Source organism: Ochotona princeps, chromosome 17 (genome assembly GCF_030435755.1).
Source record: "Ochotona princeps isolate mOchPri1 chromosome 17, mOchPri1.hap1, whole genome shotgun sequence".
Lineage (NCBI taxonomy): Eukaryota > Metazoa > Chordata > Mammalia > Lagomorpha > Ochotonidae > Ochotona > Ochotona princeps.
Window position 1 is genome coordinate 35,909,756 of NC_080848.1, and position 23,753 is coordinate 35,933,508.

Consider the following 23,753-nt stretch of genomic DNA (forward strand, 5'->3'; position numbering starts at 1 on the left):
AAGGAAAGACAGAAAGAAGCTAGGAATTCAAACCAAATTTTCCGTAAGTGGTGGCAGGAGTAACTGAGCCATCACCTGCTATCTCCTAGGAAGGTAGAGTCAGACATGCAGCCAGGATTCCACCCAAAACACTCTGACCTGGATGAAGGCCAGCCAACAGACACCTGCCAGGTCAAAGTCCTATCCTCAAATTCATTTAAAAGCAAAAGGAACAAAATCCTACAAGACACAATTAACCATAGTTAAAACAAATTTTATTTGCAAATTTGGAGGAACTCACCTTTCCTATTTGCTTATCTCATTATTAGACTTCCTGGACACTGCCTCCCTCCCGCCCCCAACACACACACACACACACACACACACACACACACACACACACACTCCCCATCAAGTTTCCAGAATAAGGAAGGGATGGGCTGTCAGCAGTCCTCTTTGGACAAGCAATCCTGACATGTGAGAAGGAATGCACCATCAATACTGTCTACTAACACGGTACGTACAACTCAAGGAAGCACGCATTGAAGTGGCCTTCTACAATAAAGCAAGGCCCTCCCAAAACAGTATAAGTTTTTTGTGTTCCTGGAACAAGCTTTTCTCAACCAAGCATAATCTTGTAAAACATAAAACTTCCTTTTCCGAACTGCTAAATTCAGAAAACAAGGTGGTATATTCCAACTTCAGATCACAATAAGAACAGACCAGGGAAAAACTCAAAGGTTAAACGAAGACCACAAAATTAAAGCTTTACTTCTCCCCTAGAGGGCTCTTTCAGGTCTGTGAAACTACCTTGTCAGGATGAATACCAAAGAGGTCCAGCCGGCAAGACCTGGTATCTGAACAGATAACTTTGTAAAAACAGCTCCTTAAAACCACATCTGCAGGGGCCTGGCATGGTGGCCTAGTGGCTAAGGTCCTCGCCTTGAACACGCCGGGATCCCATATGGGCGCCAGTCCTAATCCCGGCAGCTCCGCTTCCCATCCAGCTCCCTGCTTGTGGCCTGGAAAAGCAGTTGAGGACGGCCCAAGGCTTTGGGACCCTGCATCCGCGTGGGAGACCTGGAGGAGGTTCCAGGTTCCCGACTTCGGACTGGCGCAGCACTGGCCGTTGCGCTCACTTGGGGAGTGAATCATTGGATGGAGGATCTTCCTCTCTGCCTCTCCTCCTCTGTGTATTTGACTTTGTAATAAAAATAAATAAATCTTAAAAAAAAAATCTGCAGAAATAGCCAAAAGAACTGAAAATTGAATGCCACAAGGAGAACAGGGAACCAAGAGAGTCCTGGCACATTTTCAGTCTTTTTAGGTCTCTAATAGGTAGAATAACAGAAGGAACCCAAGCTGCAGACTTCAGCTGGAGTCAAATGACTACGGTACTGCTTATAATCTCTTCTTCTGTAAGTGTTCACATCTACTTAGTAACCGCCTTACAGTCCATCCAGCTGAGAGCATATGGCAAGAAAAGGCGGGGAAGTAACACTGTCCCGTTCCACAACAATGGTGTTTTTTTTGGCTATGAATTACATATACATTAGTGGTCCCACAAGAATACATTTCAAAAATTTCCTTTTTCCTAGCATTTTTATTGTACCTTTTCCATGTTTAGATACATAAATACTTACGGCTGCATTACAACTCCTTACAGTATTCAGTATATGAACACCACACACAAGTTGGTAGACTATGAGTAAAGTCCAGGCATGCTATAGGCCACACCATTTAGATCTGTGCAAGTATGCTCTATAAATTTTGTACTACAACCAAATTATCTACTAGGGCCCAGCGTGGTGGCCTAGCAGCTAAAGTTCTCGCCTTGAACACCCCGGGATCCCATATGGGCGCCGGTTCTAATCCAGGTGGCCCTGCTTCCCATCCAGCTGCCTGCTTGTGGCCTAGGAAAACAGTAGAGGATGGCCCAAAGCCTTGGGACCCTGCACCCATGTGCGAGACCCAGAAGAAGTTACTGGCTCCTGGCTTCAGATTAGCTCAGTTCCAGCCATCACGGTTGCTTGGGGAGTGAATCAATGGATGGAAGGATAGAAAATCCTCCTATCTGACTCTTCTCCTCTCTGTGGATCTGACTTTCCAATAAAAACAAAATAAATTGATGGTTTACTCCCCAAGCATCCAAGCAGACACAACGGTTGGAGCTGTGGCATGGGAAAGCAGTTGAGGACACCCCAAAGCCTTGGGTTCCTGCACCCATGTGGGAGACCTGGAGGAAGCTTCAGGTTCCTAGCCTTTGGACTGGTGTAGTTCCAGTCATTGTGGCCACTTAAGAAGTGAATCATCAGACAGATCTTCCTCTCTGACTTTCCAATAAAAATAAAATAAATCTTAAAAAAAAAAATTCAAACCACCCACAAATTTTGTTTACTAAATGCTTTTTCTTAAATGTAAATACTAACATGATTTTATAGCTGGTATATTTTCATAATTAAGACCAGAAAATCAGCACTAGCAGTAGCACTATCTTCCTAAAGGGCTTCAAAATTCAAAAAAAAATTTTAAGCTTTATTTATTTTTATTGGAAAGTCAGATACACAGAGAGGAAAGACAGAGAGGAAGATCTTCCATCCGCTGAATCACTCCTCAAGTGACCACAACGGCCAGAGCCGAGCCAATCTGAAGCCAGGAGCCAGGAGCTTCTTTCAGGTCTCCCACGTGGGTGCAGGGTCCCAAGGTTTTTGTTATTCTCGACTGCTTTCCTAGGACAACAGCAGGAAGCTGGATGGGAAGCACCCATATGGGATCCTGCCGCATGCTATGTGAAGACTTTAGCAGCTAAGCTACTGTGCTGGGCCCCGAAATTCAAATCTTAACTCAGAACGGAATTCAGTTGTAACCTGAAGCAGGCCAAGTGAGCTGCAGACATCATGGAGAAAAAGACACCAAGATCTCCTTGACAGAGCCTCTTCTCCCCTACCAGCTGGTGTGCCAGTCTGTGGCTGGGAGAAACAGAGTCCAGGAAGCACACAACTCAGGGGTTAAAACTCTCCTGGGGTATCTGCAGGAGTACTATACTAATTAAGGAACAAACCTTCTTCCCCACAGGGAAAATTCAAAGATACTTTCATCTCTGCTCCCCAATGGCTTGCCTCTAAATCCTACTGAAGGTTTTACAGGAGCTATGATGTCACACTCTGCTTTCCAGCCCCTGATAAAGCGACATCACTGCCTCAGGCAGCAACACTTGACAGTATCTGCACTCCTGGTCCAGTGTAAAGATAGAAGGAAGGTAATGTGCTGTCAAAGGGATTTTTCCTTGGGGAATGGGAGGGTGATCTCTAGTGAGCTTACTTCCAACAGTCTTGCACCTCATAATCCACACCTTATTAGTTTTACTCTGCTTTCTGTAATTTGTTTTTAACCTCCACCTTTGGAAAGAATCCTACCATGCCTTCCCCCAAACCCCCCAAAATTCCAGGATGACTAGTTCAGCTTTTTATTCCTGTTGAGTTCAAAATCTTAAATCATTATGCATGGACTTTAACGTTCTATCCAATTTGAGAAGCAGATAGAGAATTAACATACTCCCACCTGCTGGTTCACTCTACAAATGCCACAGCCTGCAGAACCCAGCAAGATGGATTAGTGGTTAAGGTCCTCTCCTCACCTGCGCTCTGGGATCCCATATGGGCGCTGCTTCTAATCCCAGCAGCCCCAGGACCCTGCACCCCCCGTGGGAGACTGGGAGGAGCTCCTGGTTCCTGGCTCCGGATTGGCTCAGCTCCAGCCGTTGTGCTCACTTGGGGAGTGAACCATCGGATGGAGGATCTTCCTGTCTCTCCTCCTCTCTGTATATCCTCTCTGTACCTTTCCAATAGAAATAAATAAATCTTAAAAAAAAAAAAAAAATGCCAGAGCCTGGAACTCAATCCAGGTCTTTCATGTGGGAGGCTGAAACTCAATTTCTGACGTTTCAGAGAGCTTCTCCCAGTTTCACTTTTAATTAAAAAGGTGTTGTAACGGGGGGTTTGTTCTTATTTTTAAACAACATAGCTTATAGTTTCACTTCTTTGAAAGGCAGAGACACTGGTTCACTTCCCCAATGCCTGCACTGGCGGGCGGGGAAATGGGGGGATCAGCACTCAGTTCTTGAATTTGACAGTTGCATTTGGTAATGTTGAACAATGCCCTTGTCTTTAGGACACACACCTCAAGTACTGAGGGATGATGGAGCAATCAGGTCAGTGACTTAATCTCAAAGGATTCAACAATCAATTCTTTGTACTCTACTGTTTGAAAATTTGAGACTAGGGCCCGGCATGGTGGCCTAGCAGCTAAAGTCCTCGCCTTGAATGTGCCGGGATCCCATATGGTCTCCGGTTCTAATCCCAGCAGCTCCACTTCCCATCCTGCTCCCTGCTTGTGGCCTAGGAAAGCAGTAGAGGACAGCCCAAGGTCTTGGAACCCTGCATCCGCATGGGAGACCTGGAGGAAGTTCCTGGCTCCCGGCTTCGGACTGGCGCAGCACTGGCCGTTGTAGTCACTTGGGGAGTGAACCACCAGATGGAAGATCTTCCTCTCTGTCTCTCCTCCTCTCTGTATATCTGACTTTCCAATTAAAACAAACAAACAAAAAACACTCTAAGTGACTTAGTATCACAGAATCTGGAAGTTGGATTTAGTGGTCATCTAGAATTCTTAGCTCTCTTGGTTATTGCTTTTAGTTTAGTATTTCTAGTGATGTACCACTGTTAAAAAAAGCTCAGAATTGTTATTGTTCTGTTAAAAATGCCAACTGCTTCTTGGCCTCTTGGCTAAGATCAAGTGCAGTTACAACTGCCTTTCATCAGACTTGGTTAACCGATTTTTGATCTCTGGTGCTCAGAAATAAAACTCATCTGTCCTTTGCATAACAGGCATCTTAAACTGTTTTTTCTTCAGATCTTCATCAACTCTCACTTCTAGTGACTATGGCTACTTAATTGGCTTGTGCCATCTCCCATTTGTCTTCATACTCCAATTAGATTTATTTAAGATAGAAATCCGATAATGATAGTCTCCTCATAACCTATTGCTGTCTTTGGCTAACAATTATTGTAATTATGTCATTGTGCACAGGCTCCTTACTAAGCACTCTACATATCTCATTTAATTTTCACGGTTCTCCAAAGGTGTCAGATCTGCTTTTGTGCCGTTTCAGCGGCAAGAACATTGGACAGTGATTCCTACCCAGCCCTATTCTTAATTTGTTATTTTGTTTTTGTACTATGAAATATAACTTGGCACATGAGGCGCATCTCTGGGGACAGCATATATGCTTGACACCCTGTTCTCCATACAGACCCTTGTATTTCCCCACCAGGCCATTTAGATTGACTGCTACATGTCTTCACGATGCTGGCTTTCCCTGCCTTGCCTAAGTCTCACTGACCCTTCTGTTTCACTGTCCCCTTGAAATAGATGTTTGGTTCTCTGGGTTTTCAAACAGCTCTGTTCACATTTCTTACCAGGGATTTTGTCATTTTTGTATATTCCCAATACATGATACTGACAGTACCTGCTGCATAATAGATACTCTATGAATCAATGAGTGACTGAAAGATAAGCTCTATGTTTTTTTCAGGTTGAACTCCTCTTTCCATGCTTCCCTGTATTAACTGTATCACAGTTTCTAGATCTTTCCTGTAATGGTTGCTTTTCTATTTTTTTATGCTCTGAGTTATACCTAGACTTTTTCCACATTTTACATCACAGACTGTTACATTTTAAAGACTGGAGAACATGAACTTGGAACTTTCCAAAGTGACTTTTACCACAAAATGTACCAAATGGACATGTGGCTCAGCTGTGTCTTTGGCAAAGGTTCTCTTTGCTTTAGTTTCTAGTCATTGCTTGCCATTATAGAACCCTGACCGCCCCAGAAAAAGTAAGTAAAGCTAGTGTTTCATGCCTGATTTTCTCTCTAGACTCTTGTCACTTCCATAGGCTACTCTCTCTTGCCCATTTTCCAGGTCACTGTTGGTATAAAGACTTGTTTTCCTCTTCTGAATAATAGAATAATTTCCCGAGTCTCCATACCCTCAGGAGTCTTAGCTCCCTTGGGTTTGAGATGGATTTGAAAAGCAGAGTCTGGCACTTAATGCCTGGGAGAGTGGCACAGTTCTTGTTTAGCGCTGAAGGTAAATGTGTTATCAGACATCTGTTGACTCCCCAAGTGCATTCAGAAATGATTTAATTTTTGTTAGCGTAGCAGGTCAATATGCTATTTCTTTGTCTAAAAATGAAATTCCCGGGATTCCCTTACAGGAATATAACTTCTTGGTGTAATAACAGCAGTTTCTGGCCTTGCATAATGTCTCTGCTCATTACCATATGCTGGTGGTGCAGGGTGCATCCGGTATCAGTACCAGAGCAAGAAGATCAGAACACAGCGCCTCAGTCAGGGTATCCAAGGGAAACTCAGCAGTTCTCGGTCACCCTCAGCCTTAATGGGCTTGGCCATTATTAAAATTCATCTTTATCAAAGGAAAACTGCTTAATGATTCTTTCTCCTTGAAAAACATGCTGAGCATTAACTGGAATTGCTGAGTGATTTGCAGTGGGGAAGCCATGAGAGCAATTTCATGTTTGTCCACAAATTGTCATTAGTAGTTCCATTTACAGATTGAAGGAGCAGGAGGAACGGGCTCTTTGCCAGTTGCAGCTTCCCTCCGATTAGGGTGTTAGTTCAATTATGTCCAATTAACTCTTATTGCAGATAGTGGTGATAATTACTTGCAAGTCAGTTTTTGGCTGTAGTTAGCTCAAGGCTAAAGTATGAACTTGATGGATTTTAATAACCAGTATGACACACTTCACCTCCCTCGCTCTATTGAGGTTATTTCTTCTTCCAGACCTCTTTTACAGAAAAGGTCAAAGCATTATAAAAATCCATTTCACAATTAAAACATACTGTCCTTTTGAAGAGCTGTGTAAGATCATATTTTATAAGTTTCTATTAGGAGCAATCTTCATGGCTTTTTATATTCTGAGATCATACCCTGAGCTCACTGCTTCTTATAGAAAAAAGAGTAAGGTAGAACTAAATGTTATTCATGGCAATATGTACTAATTGCAAATTATAGTAATTGGCATGGCGCAGGCTGAGTCTTGTTCATTTTAAGTTCTTTTTTTTTTCTTTTTTCTTTGAAAGGTACAGAGGCAGAGTTCCATTAGTTTATTCTCCAAAAGGCTGCAGAACCAGGGCTTGCCCAGGCTGAGATCTGGAGTCAAGAACTCATTCCAGGTCTCCCAAGTGGACGGCAGGGAACCAAATACTGCTGCTATCAGGGTACAGAATTATAAGGGAGCTGAAATTGGAAGCAGAGCTGGGACCTGAACCCAGACACACCGATAGGGTAGGCATGCGTCTGAAGTGGTGTGGTAACTGCTGGGACAAAAGCCTGCCTCCAGCATTTACAGCAATGTCAGACATCATAGTGATCATTTGTACATTGATTTCTTCCCCACTCTCCCTTGCCCTGAAAAAACTAGGGAGAAGGGGCCCGGCGGTATGGCCTAGCGGCTAAAGTCCTCGCCTTGAAAGCCCCGGGATCCCATATGGGTGCCGGTTCTAATCCCGGCAGCTCCACTTCCCATCCAGCTCCCTGCTTGTGGCCTGGGAAAGCAGTCGAGGACGGCCCAATGCCTTGGGACCCTGCACCCGCGTGGGAGACCCGGAAGAGGTTCCTGGTTCCCGGCTTCGGATCGGCGCGCACCGGCCATTGCGGCTCACTTGGGGAGTGAATCATCGGACGGAAGATCTTCCTCTCTGTCTCTCCTCCTCTCTGTATATCTGACTTCGTAATAAAATGAATAAATCTTTAAAAAAAAAAAAAACTAGGGAGAAGGTTGGAAGACATTTGAATAAATCTGTTCCTTCTATTTCTGTGATGAGAATATCAGCTACACAGATATGAACAACCCTGAAGGGAAGAGTGGAATTCAAACTGGAACCATGCACTCCATTATGGATTCAGGCTTCCTAAGTGCTAGGTTAACTGCTGTACCAAGCAATCACCACAGTTCCTTTAAACATTTTTTTTGTTTTGTCCTTTTTTCTTTAAAGATTTACTTATTTTTCTTGGAAAGTCAGATATGCAGAGAGGAGGAGAGACAGGAAGAAACATCTCTGTCCGATGACTCACTCCCCAAGTGACTACAATGGCCAGTGCTGCGCCAGTCCGAAGCCGGGAGCCAGAAGCTCTTCTGGGTCTCGCATGTGGGTGCAGGGTCCCAAGGCTTTGGGCCATCCTCTACTGCTTTCCCCCAGGCCACAAGCAGGGAGCTGGATGGGAAGTGGAACTGCCAGGATTGGAACCGGCGCCCATATGGGATCCCGGGGTGTTCAAGGCGAGGACTTTAGCCGCTAGGCCACGCCGCTGGGCCCTCAAGTATTCTTTAAAAAAAGATTTTTTTTTTTAATTGGAAAGGCAGAACAGATTTATGAAGAGAAGGCAACACAGAAACATCTTTCACCCACTGGTTCACTCCCTAAGTGACTGCAATGGCTAGAGCTGAGCCAATTCGAAGCGAGGATCCAGGAACTTCTTCCAAGTCTCCCACATGGGTGCAGGGTCCCAAGGCATTGGGCCATCCTCTACTGCTTTCCCAGGCCACAGTCAGGTAGCTGGATGAGAAGTGGAGCAGCCAAGACTTGAACCAGCACCTATGTGGGATCCCAGAGATGTAAGGTGAGGTCTGAGCCATGAGCTATGGCGCCGGGCCCAGCTGGCTATTTTGACTTCCTTCTCTGTCCTTTCTGCCCTCATTGTAGTCTCCAAAGTGGTGACAAAGCTGAAAGTCCATTCTGAGAATCTATTCCTTTTCGGTCAGTTTGTTCCTGTGTTTTTTGCAAAATTACGATATTATTCTACATGCTTTTTGTTCAGCAGCTTCAATCTATTCCCTTGTCCTCTTCAAGGTAAATAAGAGCTATGGACCTATCTTTATACAATAACTTTTCACACTTGTATACTGTAAAATGTCTGCAATCCTTTTAGCTAAGCCAACTCATCCCTATTCCCCAAATCTTTTCACACAAAGGCTATTTCCCTTAAGCTAGTAAATAAATCCAAACCCTAATTTAGTACTATCCACAGTGAGACAATAATCTCTATCTCCCAATTCTAATCCCAAGGTGCCTAGGAAGGAGAGTACCTATCCAACAATGCCCACATTAGCCGAGTACCTATTCACAGCATGGACTGCCAGACAAAAATGGCTTTCATGGGGTTTCTTCCATTTTTACATAGGCTAGGGTTAGATAGTAGGTTCAAATTAACAAAATGAAGAGGTAAACTATCTAAACTCTTAGAAGGTGATAAATACTATTTTAAAAAATCAGTAAAACACCGTGAGATGAGTAGTGTTGGGTGGAATTACAATATATTATTTAATTTGGAGTTACAATTTTAAATAACATAAAGTGTTCCTCACCAAGAAACTGCCGTTTCTTCACAATTTATCTGCTAGTTTCATAGCATAAAAAGCAGTACATAGGCCCAGTGCAATAGCCTAATGGCTAAAGTGACCTTGCAAGCGCCGGGATCCCTTATGGGTGCCGGTTCTAGTCCTGGCAGTCCCATTTTCCATTCAGCTCCCTGCTTGCGGGCTGGGAAAGCAGCTGAAGACGGCCCAAGGCCTTGGGTCCCTGCACTCGTGTGGGAAACCCAGAGGAGGCTCTGGCTTCCCGGCTCCTGGCTTCGGATAGGCTCAGCTCCAGTCATTGAAGCCTCTTGGGGAGTGAGCCACCAGACGGAAGATCTTCCTCTCTGTCTCTCCTCTCTATGTATCTGCCTTTCCAATAAAAATAAATAAACCATTAAAAAAAACGCGAGCCAGCATATAGGAAATGGATTGATCTCTCTTCTCCTTCACTGCACTCTCCAAAATTAAAGTAAAAAAATATAGATGTTGAGCCCAGTGCGGTAGCCCAGTGGCTAAAGTCTCACCTTGTACACGCTGGGATCCCATATGGGTGTCTGTCTGGACCCTGGCTGCTCCACTTTTCATTCAGCTTCCTGCTTGTGGCCTGGGAAAGCAGTGGAGGATGGCCTAACATCTTGGGACCCTGCACCAACCAGGAAGACCTAGAAGAAGCTCCAGACTCCTGGCTTTGGATCTGCTTAGCTCCAGCTGTTGCAGCTACTTGGGGAGTGAACCAATGGATGGAAGATCTTACTCTCTGTAAATCTGACTTTCCAATAAAAGGAAATCTTAAAAAAAAAAAAAAAAGTAGATGTCTGTCTCACAAATACATACTATAAAAAGCTTACAGATGGATTTCAAAAATTTTTGCACAAAATAACCTCTTGTAATTTCATTTTCCATAAACTTTTACAAAGTATCCTTGTACCTTATTTTCTGGGAGGATCTGAAACATGAGCAAATGTGGACAGAGGAGGAACAAAGAAAGCTAGCACACAAATTTTAGAGAATTACAAAATTAGTGTACAGACTGAACTGGCATGGGTCTCTCACTCTTTAGGTGCACTAAGGAATACTCCCCCCCGCCAAAAAAAAAAACATTGAGAATGATAAAGATGACACATTCCAGTTGGGGAGTTTGTTAAACTCAGAAAAGAACCAGAAGCAAAAATATTGCTTACTAGAAAGCTCCCTGCTCCATTTTAATTTTGCCACCGACTATAGAAATAAGCAAAGGACTTTTCTTAAAATGAAAGGTTTCTTTTTTTGTTTAGGGAAATGCTGCACAACACAGTATCACCCTCCAATTGCAACATACTTCCCAGGGGTTGAATGAAGCCCAAGTGTTGAAATCCTTTGTAAAGCATGTTCGTGAATACCCAGCAACACCTGGTGGGGGAAAGATTGAAACTAAGATGTGGATTCTTCATTAATCTACACATTCCATTTTCTGTTGAAGCAGAAAGGTTCTGGGAGAAGAAGATAAGCAAAAGTCAAACCGGTACTTTCACAGCTACAAAATTAATGTCTTCACAACAGTAAAACCACTTTCAGCTGAATAGCTGGGTAACACAGAAAGCCCATTCAGGAACCCAGGAAATGGGACTGTCCCATTATTACATAGTGACCTGGGATGAGCTCTCAGTCTTCGAGCCCCTTTCCTTTGAGAGTATGTTAAGTTGTAGCCTTTACATATCAAGTGTAAAGATAAATCAAATGTCAATCTCAGAAAGGCTTTAGCTTTTAGGAGAAAACAAGAAATCTAAGTTATGACTAATAAGGCTTAGGCTTCTCTGAAGCAATAGGGATATTGTTTAAATCATCTCAATTCTGTGAGTGGCATAAAATTTGATTTTCATTCAGCTCAGCAACTGATCCTCAGAAGCATTCAACTGAACACAAAGAATTAGTGATTGGTCATTGAAACCTTGCCTTTTAAATTTGCTGAAAGTTCACTGCTAATGTAGACCCTGGGAAATAGCAAGTGATGGCTCAAGTAGTCGCCCCCCCATCCACCTGGGAAAGCTAAACTGAACTCCCCAGTCCTGCTGCTTGCAGGCACTTGGGGAATGAACCAGCAACAGCAGTTATTTATCTGTCTCTCTCTCTCTCTGCTTCTCAAATAAAAAGAAAAGCTAATCTGCTGTATAATCCAATTTTCTTCAATATACATACATAAAACAGCAGGTAAGCAGTGAGCATTTAGCCTCGCAATTAAGACCTTGTATCCCATACTGACACATTAGAGTTCAATTCTTCCAAGCTCGGGCTCCTGATTCTGGTTTCTTGCCAGTGCAGACCTTGGCAGTGAGCAATGACGGTTCAAATAATTGGTTTTCTGCAACCCAGGTGGGAACTGAGCTGCTTTCCCAGCTCCTGATTTGGACCCTGGGCACTGAGAACATCTGAGGAGTGAACCAGAAACTGGGTAGTACCTCGACATAGAACACAGGTATCCCAACCAGTATTTTAACTGCTCCAACAACTATCTGATCCCATTTTTCCCAGATTTTTTATAAGTATGGTCTGTTTCTCTGATAAACTCATACACTAATTTTTGCACTCGGAAATAAAGCAAAGGACACTAAACTGAACTGGAATATTTTCTAGGACACCCACTGAGTTACATGTCACTTTCAACGATTAAGAAATGAACTTGGAGGGCAAGATCATCGTAGACGTACTCAAGAAAGAAGTTATTAATACCAACAGCAAAGCAGAGCCACCACAGTGTACCTCTTTGGCCCGGTCTGCCAAGGCCAGACTCTGTTTGCTGGCTACAGAGACAACCGGGTCTGTGTGTGGCGGGTGACAATCGGCACCCGCTAAACATTTTTGGCATAACTTGAGAAATAAACTGGCTTTCTGGAAAAAAAAAAAAAAAAAAGAAAGAAAGGAATGAACTGTAATACAAGTTTTACTTGTGTACTGGCCAGATAAATGACCACAGAAAGAAAACAAATTCCTAATCTATTTGTTCAGATAAAAAATCTTGTTAAAAGATAGGGGAAGTTGGGTTCAACCTTATAGCCTAGTTGGCTAAAGCCTTGCCTCGCAACTGCTGGGATCCCATATGGGCTCTGGTTCAAGTCCTGGCTGTTCCACTTCCCATCTAGCTCCCTGATTGTGACCTGGGAAAGCAGTCGAAAACGGCCAAAGCCTTGGGATCCTGTACCCATGTGGGAGACCCGGAAAAAGCTCCTGGCTCTGGATCAGACCAGCTCAGCTCCATCAGTTGAGGCTCATTCACTTGGGGAGTGAATGAGTGGATGGAAGATCTTTCTCTGTGTCTCCTCTGTAAATCGACTTTCCAATAAAAATAAATAAATCTTGGGCCCGGCGGCGTGGCCTAGCGGCTAAAGTCCTCCCCTTGAACACGCCGGGATCCCATATGGGCTCCGGTTCTAATCCCAGCAGCTCCACTTCCCATCCAGCTCCCTGCTTGTGGCCTGGGAAGGCAGTTGAGGACGGCCCAATGCATTGGGACCCTGCACCCACGTGGGAGACCTGCAAGAGCTCCTGGCTCCTGGCTCCGGATTGGCTCAGCTCCAGCGGTTGTGGTCACTTGGGGAGTGAATCATCGGACGGAAGATCTTCCTCTCTGTCTGTCCTCCTCTCTGTATATCTGACTTTGTAATAAAATAAATAAATCTTTATAAAAAAATAAATAAATCTTAAAAATTTAAAAAAAGGAGAAAATTAAAGCCACTGCTCAAAACTATGGCCTTTGAAGTACCTTTGGATTTTACCTAACTGTATTTGACTTGTACATCCCTTCTCTGAAAATAATCAAGAACTAACTACATTCACAATCAAGAATAAACCCTTGGGGATTGGGGTTTTTATGCAGCCAGTAAAGCCTCCACCTGCAACACTGGCATCTCATATAGCCACCAGTTTGAGATGCTCCACTTTATTTTTATTGGAAAGTCAGATATAGACAGAGGAGGAGAGACAGAAAGGAAGATCTTCCGTCCAACGATTCACTCCCCAAGTGACCACAACAGCCGGTGCTGAGCCAATCCAGAGCCAGGAACCTCCTCCAAGTCTTCCACATGGGTGCAGGTCCCAAGGCTTTGGGCCGTCCTCGACTGCTTTCCAGGGCCACAAGCAGTTAGCTGGATGGGAAGTGGAGTTGCCAGGATTAGAACCTACGCCCACATGGGATTCTGGCACGTTTAAGGCGAGGACTTTAGCCGCTAGGCCACACCGCCGGCCCTCACTGCTCCACTTTAAACCCAGCTCCTTGCCAAGGCACTTGGGGAAGCAGAGGAAGATGGTCCAACACTTAAGTCCCTATACCCACGTGGAAGATCCAAAAGCAATTCTGGAATCCCGGCTTTGGCTTTGCCCAGCTTTTCACTGCAGCCTTTTGGCGAGTGAATCAGAGGATGAACGATTCCTCATTACCTCTTCTAATTCGATCTTACCAAATAAGTAAGAAATTTTTAAAAAATACTTTTTGGAAAGGCAGATTTAGAGAAGGAGAGACAAACAGAAAGATCCTCCTCTGGATTCACTCCCCAAATGGCCACAAAGACTAGAGCTGAGCCAATCTAAAGCCAAGAGCCATGAGCTACTTCTGGGTCTTTCATGTGGGAGCAGGGTCCCAAGGATTTGGAGCACCCAACACTGCTTCTCCAGGCAGTAAGCTGCATGGGAAGTGGAGCAGCCTGGACATGAACCGGGGCCCATATGGGATGTTAGGTGCTTGCAGGCAGAGGATCAGCCAATTGAGCCATTACGCTGGCCCCATAAAAAAGAAATCATTTTCTTTTCTAAAGATTTATTCATTTTATTGGAAGGTCGGATTTACAGAGAGAAGGATAGAAAAATATCTTCATCCACTGGTTCACTCTCCAAGTGGCCACAACAGACAGCTGAACTGATCTGAAGCCAGGGGCCAGGAGCTTCGTCTGGGTCTCCCATGTGGGTAGAGTCCCAAGGCTTTGAGCCATCCTCTATTGCTTTTCAGTTTCCAGGCAGGGAGCTGGATGGGAAGTAGAGCAGCCAGGATACAAACAGACGTCCATACAGGACCACCCCCACCCCCAAAAAAGAAATCTTAAAAAAAAAAAAAAGGAAATTAACCCTTGGGACTAGCATTGCGAAAAGTAGGTTAAGTGATAGTGACTTAAGCTGCCTCCAATGACATCAGAGTTCTCTATGAGCACCAGTTCAAGTTCTGCTGCTCCACTTACAATCTGACTCCTGACTTCAGTCTGGCCCAGCCATAGCCACTGTAGTCATTTGGAGAGTGAGCCAATAGATGGAAATGTCCTCTAACTCTGCCTTTCAAACAATAAAATAAAATCTTTAAAACCCTTAACTAGAATACTGTATGTATCCTGGTAAGGATATCTTCTCTGCCCATTTTAGTTAGGGTGAAACAGGCAACCCATGAATGCCCTGATTTGAACTAATCAGTCCAAGTGTACTCTCTGACCCTCCTTCCCAGGATATGTCAACACAAAACACAGTAAAACTTTGATTTGGCCTTCCTGTCTTCTAGTTCTCCCATAACTATCTTCTTCTCTTTACTGATTACATGTTTCTTGGTCATTGGACTCCTTTTACAACCACAAAATAATTTCAAATGGGATCATCAAAATTCCTGCACAAAGTAAATAAATACGCTAGAAGTTCAGAGAAGGGAAGAATTCAAAAACCTTGGCTCTGGGTCTGGCACCAGTGTCCAGTCACTATTTAAGTTATTTAGACACCTGCGGGCCATTCATTTTCTCCACCTCAGAAAAATGCTGAGACCCTGCTAATTCAAAGACAACCCAAAAGAAAAATATTTAGCTTAATGAAACTTTTGTCTTAATATTTCATAAGGTTGGCTTGTTTGTATCTTTTAATATTTATTTACTTGTTTGAAAGGCAGAGTTACAGAGAGGAAGAGAGGGGTTCCACCCACTAATTCACTCCCCGAATGGCTGCAACAGCTGGGGCCCCAACCCAAAGCCAGGAGTCAGGAATTCCACTTAGATCTCCCATGTGGAGCAGAGACTATTCTATTGCTTTTCCAGGCACATTAGCAGGGAGCTAGAACAGAAGCAGAGGAGTCAGGACTGTTCCCTTATGGGATTATCATGCAGTGACTTAACCCACTGTAACACAATGCTGGCCCTAACATTTTGTAAATTTTATAAATTATATTCTATAACATTCAATTTGAAATGAATAATATTATTCAAGCTAGCACAAATTTACGTTAAAGCATATCCAGAGTTTTTCTTTCATCTTAAATATTTATAACGAGACCTCTGAGTAAAACGCCAAGCTCTGGCCAAAGAGAGGGACTGCCCAAGCTTCACAGAATGCTAACTACATAGTTTGGGGAGGAAGTCAATGTATTGATTTAAAAATCAAATCAGCAATTTGAATACCTGGCTAAAAAATGGATTAAAAGTTTATAGCAGAGGTCCCGGCGCAGTGGCCTAGTGGCTAAAGTCCTCGCCTTGAACATGCCAGGATCCCATATGGCACCAGATGGGCAGCTCCACTTCCCATGCAGCTACCTGACCGTGGCCTGGGAAAGCAGTCGAGGACAGCCCAAAAGCCTTGGGACCCTGCACCCACGTGGGAGACCTGGAGGAGGCTCCTGGCTCCTGGCTTCGGATTGGCACAGCACCAGTCGTTGAGGTCATTTGGGGAGTGAATCATCAGACAGAAGATCTTTCTTCCTGTCTCTACTCCTCTCCGTATATCTGACCTTGTAATAAAAATAAATAAATCTTAAAAAAAAAGTTTACAGCAGAAAGGTAACTGTTTTTGAATCTCTAACAATCCCATAAAGCATGCAGCATCAAATACAGTTGGGGTAATGAATTCTGAGCAGGACCTTTCCCTTTCACTGCCAGATTGAACAGCTCTGAGGATAATCTCCCTTGCTCTCCCAGGGCTCAGTAGGAAGATTCATTATTTATGCCCTCAATTGTTTACTCTGTCCTATTTTTCCATCCATGCAGGGCCAAGGGCATGTTATCAGTGGCCTGTTTCCAAAACGAATGTGTTAGCCCACTATCCTACTAGTTATAAAATAAAAAAATAACCAAACAGTGGTATCTTAATATTGGGAAGCAATCCCCACCCACCACTTCAACCAGAAGAGAAATTAGTGACAAAGCTGGCCCAGACTACCAATTGCTACATTACCCTACAGGAATTAAACTACACACATCATTCCCCCTTTATTTTGAGACACAGAACAATGATGATTCTCACAAGTAGTATCATTGCAAAGGCAGCTCTGACCTCACCAACTACTGAGGATTAAGCAGACTGAGATGCAACGTGCCTAGCAACCATTCTTTAGAAAGAGTTCCTAACTCACCAACAACCAATTTCTCCTCCTTATCTGAGTAATAATCAGATTACAGACTCCACTAAGTCTTCAACACTTAGAATTTAGACTCACTGCAAACAACTTTCTCAAAAGATACAGCTCCCAAGAGTCAAACCCTGGGTTTTTTTTTTTAAACATTAGCCACATCTCCATATGAATGCATTCAGTCTCTAAGTAAGTCTCACTTTGAGAGCCGCATTCCCGAGACTTTCTGCTTTAAATATCTACTCACCTTGAGTAAGCTCCCCCCCCCAACTTCAAACCTTTCAAAACTCAAGCTGATTATGATGGGAATTAGGCAATGCCAAGGGTCCTATATTTTCCTTCTCTCTCAAAGGGATCATTTTACACTTTGGATGTGAGTGGGAGATTAGGCTGGAGTCTCCCTTTAGAAGATACAGCCCTTTTTCTCAACACATTCTAAGCTGTGACTCACAGAAATAAGCAGGGTAGATAAAAGATCACTGAAGAAAATTAAATCAGTTACTTTAACCTCAGTATCACCATGTTCCCTCAACCAAAGAGATTAAAGGAAATCACGGCTTCACATTAATTATCTAATTCCAGAAAGCCAAATGTGAGGGTTTTCCTATGCCCTTTAAATAATTGAAGACCAATTTAGATACTCCTGTGATTGTCTTCTGGGAAAACGTTTCTGGAAAACCCAATCACTAAACCATGCAAAACAGTGATTACAACAGCAGTCAAGAAAATAATAATAAAGAGCAAAGTGTATCATGACGTGTCTCCAAAAACTTTACTGTAAATTTGTACTATACAGAAATAATACATGGATTTCAAGAAACTTTTTGCACCAAAAGAAACTTACATATATTTTTAAACATTTATTTATTTATTGGTCTGGGGCAGTAGCCTAGAGTCTAAAGTCCTTGTCTTGCATGTACTGGAATCCCATATGGGCTGCTCCACTTCCCTTCCAGCTCCCTGCCTTTGGCCTAGGAGACCTAGAAGAAATTCCTGGTTCATGGCTTCGGATCAGCTCAGTTCTGGCTTTTGAGGCTACTTGGGAAGTGAACCAGAGGATGGAAGATCATTGTATCTCTCTCTCTCTGTAAATCTGCTTTTCCAATAAAAATAAATAAATCTTTATTTAAAAAATTATTTTTGGGTCCTGCTCAGTAGCCTAGTGGCTAAATCCTCATCTTGCACGCCCTAGGAATCCATATGGGCACTGGTACTTGTCTGGCTGCTCCACTTCCTATCTAACTCCCTGCTTGTGACCTGGAAAAGCAGTGGAGAAAGCCTTGGAACCCTGCATCCACGTGGAAGACCCAGAAGCAGCTCCTGGCTTCAGCTTGGCAGCTCGGTTGCAGCCACTTGGGGAGTGAGCCAATGGATGGAAGATCTTTTTCTCTCCGTTTCCTTCTCTCTGTAAATCTGCCTTTCCAATAAAGATAAATAAATCTTTGCAAAAAAAGAAAAAGAGTTCATTCTTAGTAACAAGTTAGATAAAATAACACCGGGGAGATCATATTTCCCTCACAATTTTTTTTTTTTTTAAAGATTTTATTATTATTGGAAAGCCGGATATACAGAGAGGAGGAGAGACAGAGAAGAAGATCTTCCATCCGATGATTCACTCCCCAAGTGAGCCGCAACGGGCCGGTAAGCGCCAATCCGATGCTAGGAACCAGGAACCTCCTCCGGGTCTCCCACGCGGGTGCAGGGTCCCAAAGCTTTGGGCCGTCCTCGACTGCTTTCCCAGGCCACAAGCAGGGATCTGGATGGAAGTGGAGCTGCCGGGACTAGAACCGGCGCCCATATGGGATCCCGGGGCTTTCAAGGCGAGGACTTCAGCCGCTAGGCCACGCCGCCGGGCCCTCCCTCACAATTTAAACATGATTTCATCCAGCCTTCAGGGACAAATGAGTAACAAATTAAAAAACGCAAACTCCAACATAGGATTTCGGTGAAGCTACTAAATTTTGCACAATTCTATTCTTAGCCTACTTAAGTTTTAAAATAAAACAGTTTCCATGACCCTCACAGTTTTCATCCATCAGGTGATTTCTTGTCTCACCATCTCTATTCATTGTAGGATGTGCTTTCACCCCAATTAGTTCTGACTGGTTAGAGATCCAATGAATCAATGCAAACAATAAATAATAACCGGCTAAAACCGTAAAACAGTTTCAGCCTATCAACACTGTCTTCTAGACTCCAGTTAGAATAACTTTTGGAAACTGAACCTGGATTGAATTATCAATTCTGATTAATTTCATTAATTAAATTTATTAATACTAAAGTGCTGTCAAAAAACTGACATCCTTTATGGCATTGCAGTGCTTTGCTAATCAATATCAAACACCTTTGGCTCAAAACGCCCACTAACATCAAGGGTAAACTGCCATCCAACACAAACATGCATGCACACCTTCTTTGTTTCCAACAGAAATGTCAGGTGTTCTATGCTTAATTGGTAACTTCTCTTTCAATTTAAAATGCAGAAACAGCTGCCCAATTTGAGGCAGAGATCTGTGTCCTTCAGAAAACAAGGAATTCACAAGCTTCAGGAACAAAGTAACTCAAAATAGGTATTATTTTAAATGGTAAATACTACAGCTACCAGAATCCACAAAGTTTAGGGAACCTTAAAAAAAATCAAGAATTGAAAGCCATCTGGATTTTTTTTTCGGCTTGTTTTTGATGACAAAAACTAATCCTTCCAAGAACCTACAGATACAAGAAATTTATCAATACAGAAACAGGTTAAGACTTAAGTTTCGGTAACAGCCAGTTAAGTTTGCCGGCTCTAGCTAGCTACCACACAAAGCCAGTGACGGAGTACTGAGGGAAGGAGAGACTTTAGGAGAGTAGAGTTCATTGCTAACAACTACCAGGAGTTCCTTTAACCACCATTTGACAGGACTGTTCCCCTCTTTCCAGAAAAGCCTCCCTTCTCAGATTGTTGCTGTGGTTAATCCAGTCCCAAGGAAGAAAATGGTGAAGACAGACTTAATGATGAGAATGCTCTACAGTTCAAAATCCCACTGCTGATTTTTTTTTTTTACGGTTTTACTGCATTATATACCATACACACACAGAGAAAGGGTTCTTCGGTGCATTTACTACGTGGCCAACATCAACGTATCGTTTAAAAAAAAAAAAAAAAAAAGGAGGTCAAAGAGTGCTGGATTTCCTTACCCGGCAGCAAGGGTGAGATGAAGAGGAAAAGAAGGACGCATAGAATTAAATAATAAAAATAAACTGATGGGATACGAGGATTCTAGTTCCCATTCTATTTCTCCTTTGCTTACAAGGTTAAGTCGTTGAAGTCGGGTTGGGTTACAAAAAGCATACACACACCTTGCGCCCAGGAAAGGAGGTGAGGTTGGCTCCGCAGTGCTCCGAGGGGCTCCAGGCTCCGCCCCGCCCGCTTGGGACACCTCAGCCCTGCTCACTCCAGCCTGGGGAGGATGGATGTGAAGGGGTTTCTAGCGGTCTGGGCAGGGGGAGGGGGAGGCGGCTGCTCGGGGTGCCTGGCTCACCGAGCTCAGCACTCTGAGGTGCGCCGACACCCCCTCCCCCAGCCGGCTGCCGCTCACTCCCCTCCGCCGCCGGAAGCCAGCCCCGCCTCCTCAACTCCATCCCGGCTCTCGGAGAACCCCCTCCTGTCAGAGCAGCCAATGGCGAGCCAGGGAGCCAGAAGAAAGACTCTCCAAACAGCCAACTGGGGAGGCCCACTGGGAGGTCAGCCGCCGGGGATAGGCCAGCTACCCATGGCCCCGGCCTCAGCACGGCTCCTCTTTGTTAGCGCTGCCCCCAGCTCTCCTGGCCCCCACCCCTAAGCTGGCAACCAAGCCTCCACCCAGCTGGACCAGTGACGCCCTTCTCCAGTTCCCCCCACCCCCGCCCACTCTGCCAGGATATTAGGAATGACCTCCACCTAGACTGTACCTCCCACAGTGCCTCAGACTTCCACAGCAACTGCCAACCAGTGACCACCCCAGAGCAAAAAAGATGCTCTCCAGGCCTCTCCACCTCGTCCTTCTTTTCTCAGACCAATCAACTGCACTCTCTCATAACAGCAGAGAGATTCAGGTTTGTAAATTAGATCAGCAGCACACATCAATCATCCCTATTGGAAACTCCCGTTTCCCGTGACGTGGAAATTCAGGGATAGAGTGTACTGGGAAACTATCAAACTTAGTGAGGTGGGAAAGGGGGGAATACGTTGACTCAGCTGCAGAAAACAATCACACAGTTGACTCCAACCTGTTTTAGACACCAGACATCCACATCCAATTAAACGCAAGATAACCACCAGTCCCCTAGCACATCTCAGCACAATTAGGAAGCAAACACTTAATTCTTACTCAAACAAAATATCTAATATTAGAAAAAAAAAACCAGCAACTGTTAAGCTGCCTCAAAACTGGTAGGCTGTATCAACACTTCAATCACTCATACTAATGTTGGTGCATAATGCTGCTGGAATGGAATATGCTATAGATTGAAGTATACATTCTTAGGTGTAGTGCTGGAGCACTAAATGGAGCTTATTTAAGAAAGTCCAATAGGGAAGCAGAAAGGGAATATCATAGTCTTAGTATTTCTCTTATGGAATAAACTGGAAGTTAAAGTCTAATTACAAACTTACAAATACAAAAGAAAGGCCCGGTGGCGTGGCCTAGCAGCTAAAGTCCTCGCCTTGAACATCCCGGGATCCCATATGGGCGCCGGTTCTAATCCCGGCAGCTCCACTTCCCATCCAGCTCCCTGCGCGTGGCCTGGGAAAGCAGTCGAGGACGGCCCAAAGATTTGGGACCCTGCAAACGCGTGGGAGACCCGGAAGAGGTTCCTGGTTCCGAGCACCAGCCGTTGCGGCTCACTTGGGAGTGAATCATCGGACGGAAGATCTTCCTCTCTGTCTCTCCTCCTCTCTGTATATCTGACTTTGTAATAAAAATAAATCTTAAAAAAATTTAAAAAATTAAAAAAAAAAAACAAATACAAAAGAAAACCCAGTAATATGATAGTCAGAGAAGGCAAACAATTACCTAGTCGTCCACAGAGTACTTGTAGCCATAGGATGTTAAATGACCACACTGCACTCCTACCCTGCCAAATATCCAAAGCACTGATAGATTTAGGAGCTCCCTCTTACAGGGGTGCTCAAAGACATTTCATGTATCATATCCCACTTTCCTGGAAAATGGAAAAGGAACCATAGGATATGTTGCCTTTAAAGCCATCTCATTTTTTCCAATCTGAATTAAAAGACTGGCTTAGACAGACATATAGGAATGTCACTGGGATCTCTGAGACTAGCTATTATTAGGTTCCAAAGGCAAATAGTGAAACCGGGGGTGGGGGAAAGTCTTATACTCTAGATTCTAGTAGACAGTATTGCAAAATGATCACTTGTATAAGATTTATTTATTTTTATTGGAAAGGCATATTTGCAGAGAAAAGGAGAGACAAAGATCTTCCTCTGTTGGTTCACTCCCCAAGTGGCCGAAACTTGGGCCAGAGCTGAGCCCATCTGAAGCTAGGAGCAGCCAGGAGTTTCTTCCAAGTCTCCCACATGGGTGCAGGGTCTCAAGGACTTGGGTTGTCCTTGACTGCTTTCCCAGGCCACAAACAGGGAACTGGATGGGAAGTGCAGCAGCCAGGACATTAACAGGCACCCATATGGAATCCCAGCAAGTGCAAGGTGAGGATTTAGCCAATGAGCCACAGCACTGGGCTGATCACTTATACTGCTGAGCAGCAGAGGACGACTCAAGTACTAGAGCCCTTGCACCCACGTGGGAGACCAGGAAGAAGGCTCCTAGTACCTACAACCATTTAGGTAATGAATCAGCAGGTGGAAGACTTCTCTCTTTCCTTTCTCCTCTCTGTAACTCTGTCCTTTAAATTAAAAATAATAATAATAAATAAATAAATCTTAAAAAGACAGAATTGTGCAGACAATGTGGTGGCACATCACGCTAATCTTCTACCTGTGGTGCTCACATCCCATATGAGCACCAGTCAGTGTCCCAACCATCCCATTTCTCATCTGGTTCCCTGTGTATAGCTGGAAATGCAGCAAAGAATAGCCAAACTGGGCCCGGCGGCGTGGCCTAGCGGCTAAAGTCCTCGCCTTGAAAGCCCCGGGATGCCATATGGGCGCCGGTTCTAATCCCGGCAGCTCCACTTCCCATCCAGCTCCCTGCTTGTGGCCTGGGAAAGCAGTTGAGGACGGCCCAATGCATTGGGACCCTGCACCCGCGTGGGAGACCCGGAACAGGTTCCAGGTTCCCGGCTTCGGATCGGCGCGCACCGGCCCGTTGCGGCTCACTTGGGGAGTGAAACATCGGATGGAAGATCTTCCTCTCTGTCTCTCCTCCTCTCTGTATATCCGGCTTTCCAATAATAATAAAATCTTTAAAACAAAAAAAAAAGAATAGCCAAACTGCTCGGGAACCTGCACACCCAAGGAGACCCAGAGTAAGCTCCTGGCTCTCAGCTTTGGGTCAGATCAGCTCAGCTCATCTCTGGTCAATGCAGCTGTTTGGGGAATGAACTGGCAGATAAAAGACCTTCTCTCTCTCTCTCTCTCTCTCTCTCTCGGTAAACCTGCTTTTCAAATAAAAAAAAAATACGTATTTTAAAAGATTTATTTATTTTGATTGCAAAGTCAGATATACAGAGAGGAGGAGAGACAGAGAAGAGTATCTTCTGTCCATTGAATCACTGCCCAACTGGCCGCAACGGCCCGAGCTGCACCCATCTGAAGCCAGGAGCCCAGAGACTCTTCTGGGTCTCCCGAGCGGGTTCAGGGTCCCTAAGCTCTTGGCCATCCTCAACTGCTTTCCCACGCCACAAGCAGAGAACTGGATGGGAAGCAGGGCTGCTGGGATTAGAACTGGTGCCTAGGGCCCAGCGCCGTGGCCTAGCGGCTAAAGCCCTCGCCTAGAACGTGCTGGGATTCCATAAGGGCGCCGGTTCTAATCCTGGCAGCCCCACTTCCCATCCA

The 23,753-nt window shown here is 44.4% G+C and overlaps 1 protein-coding gene across 2 annotated transcripts in view; it reads right to left on the reverse strand.

The window, feature by feature from the left end:
- FAM222B (family with sequence similarity 222 member B) overlaps positions 1 to 23,753 on the reverse strand; it is a 52,805-nt gene that overhangs the window by 8,863 nt on the left and 20,189 nt on the right. Inside the window, exon 1 of one of the 2 annotated variants that reach the window (XM_004593920.4) lies at positions 20,096 to 20,344. The exons of the other annotated variant lie outside the window; for it this stretch is intronic. The gene's annotated coding sequence lies outside the window, so the exon portion shown is untranslated. Of the gene's footprint in view, positions 1 to 20,095; positions 20,345 to 23,753 lie in introns of those variants that run through there. 2 annotated transcript variants of the gene reach the window in all.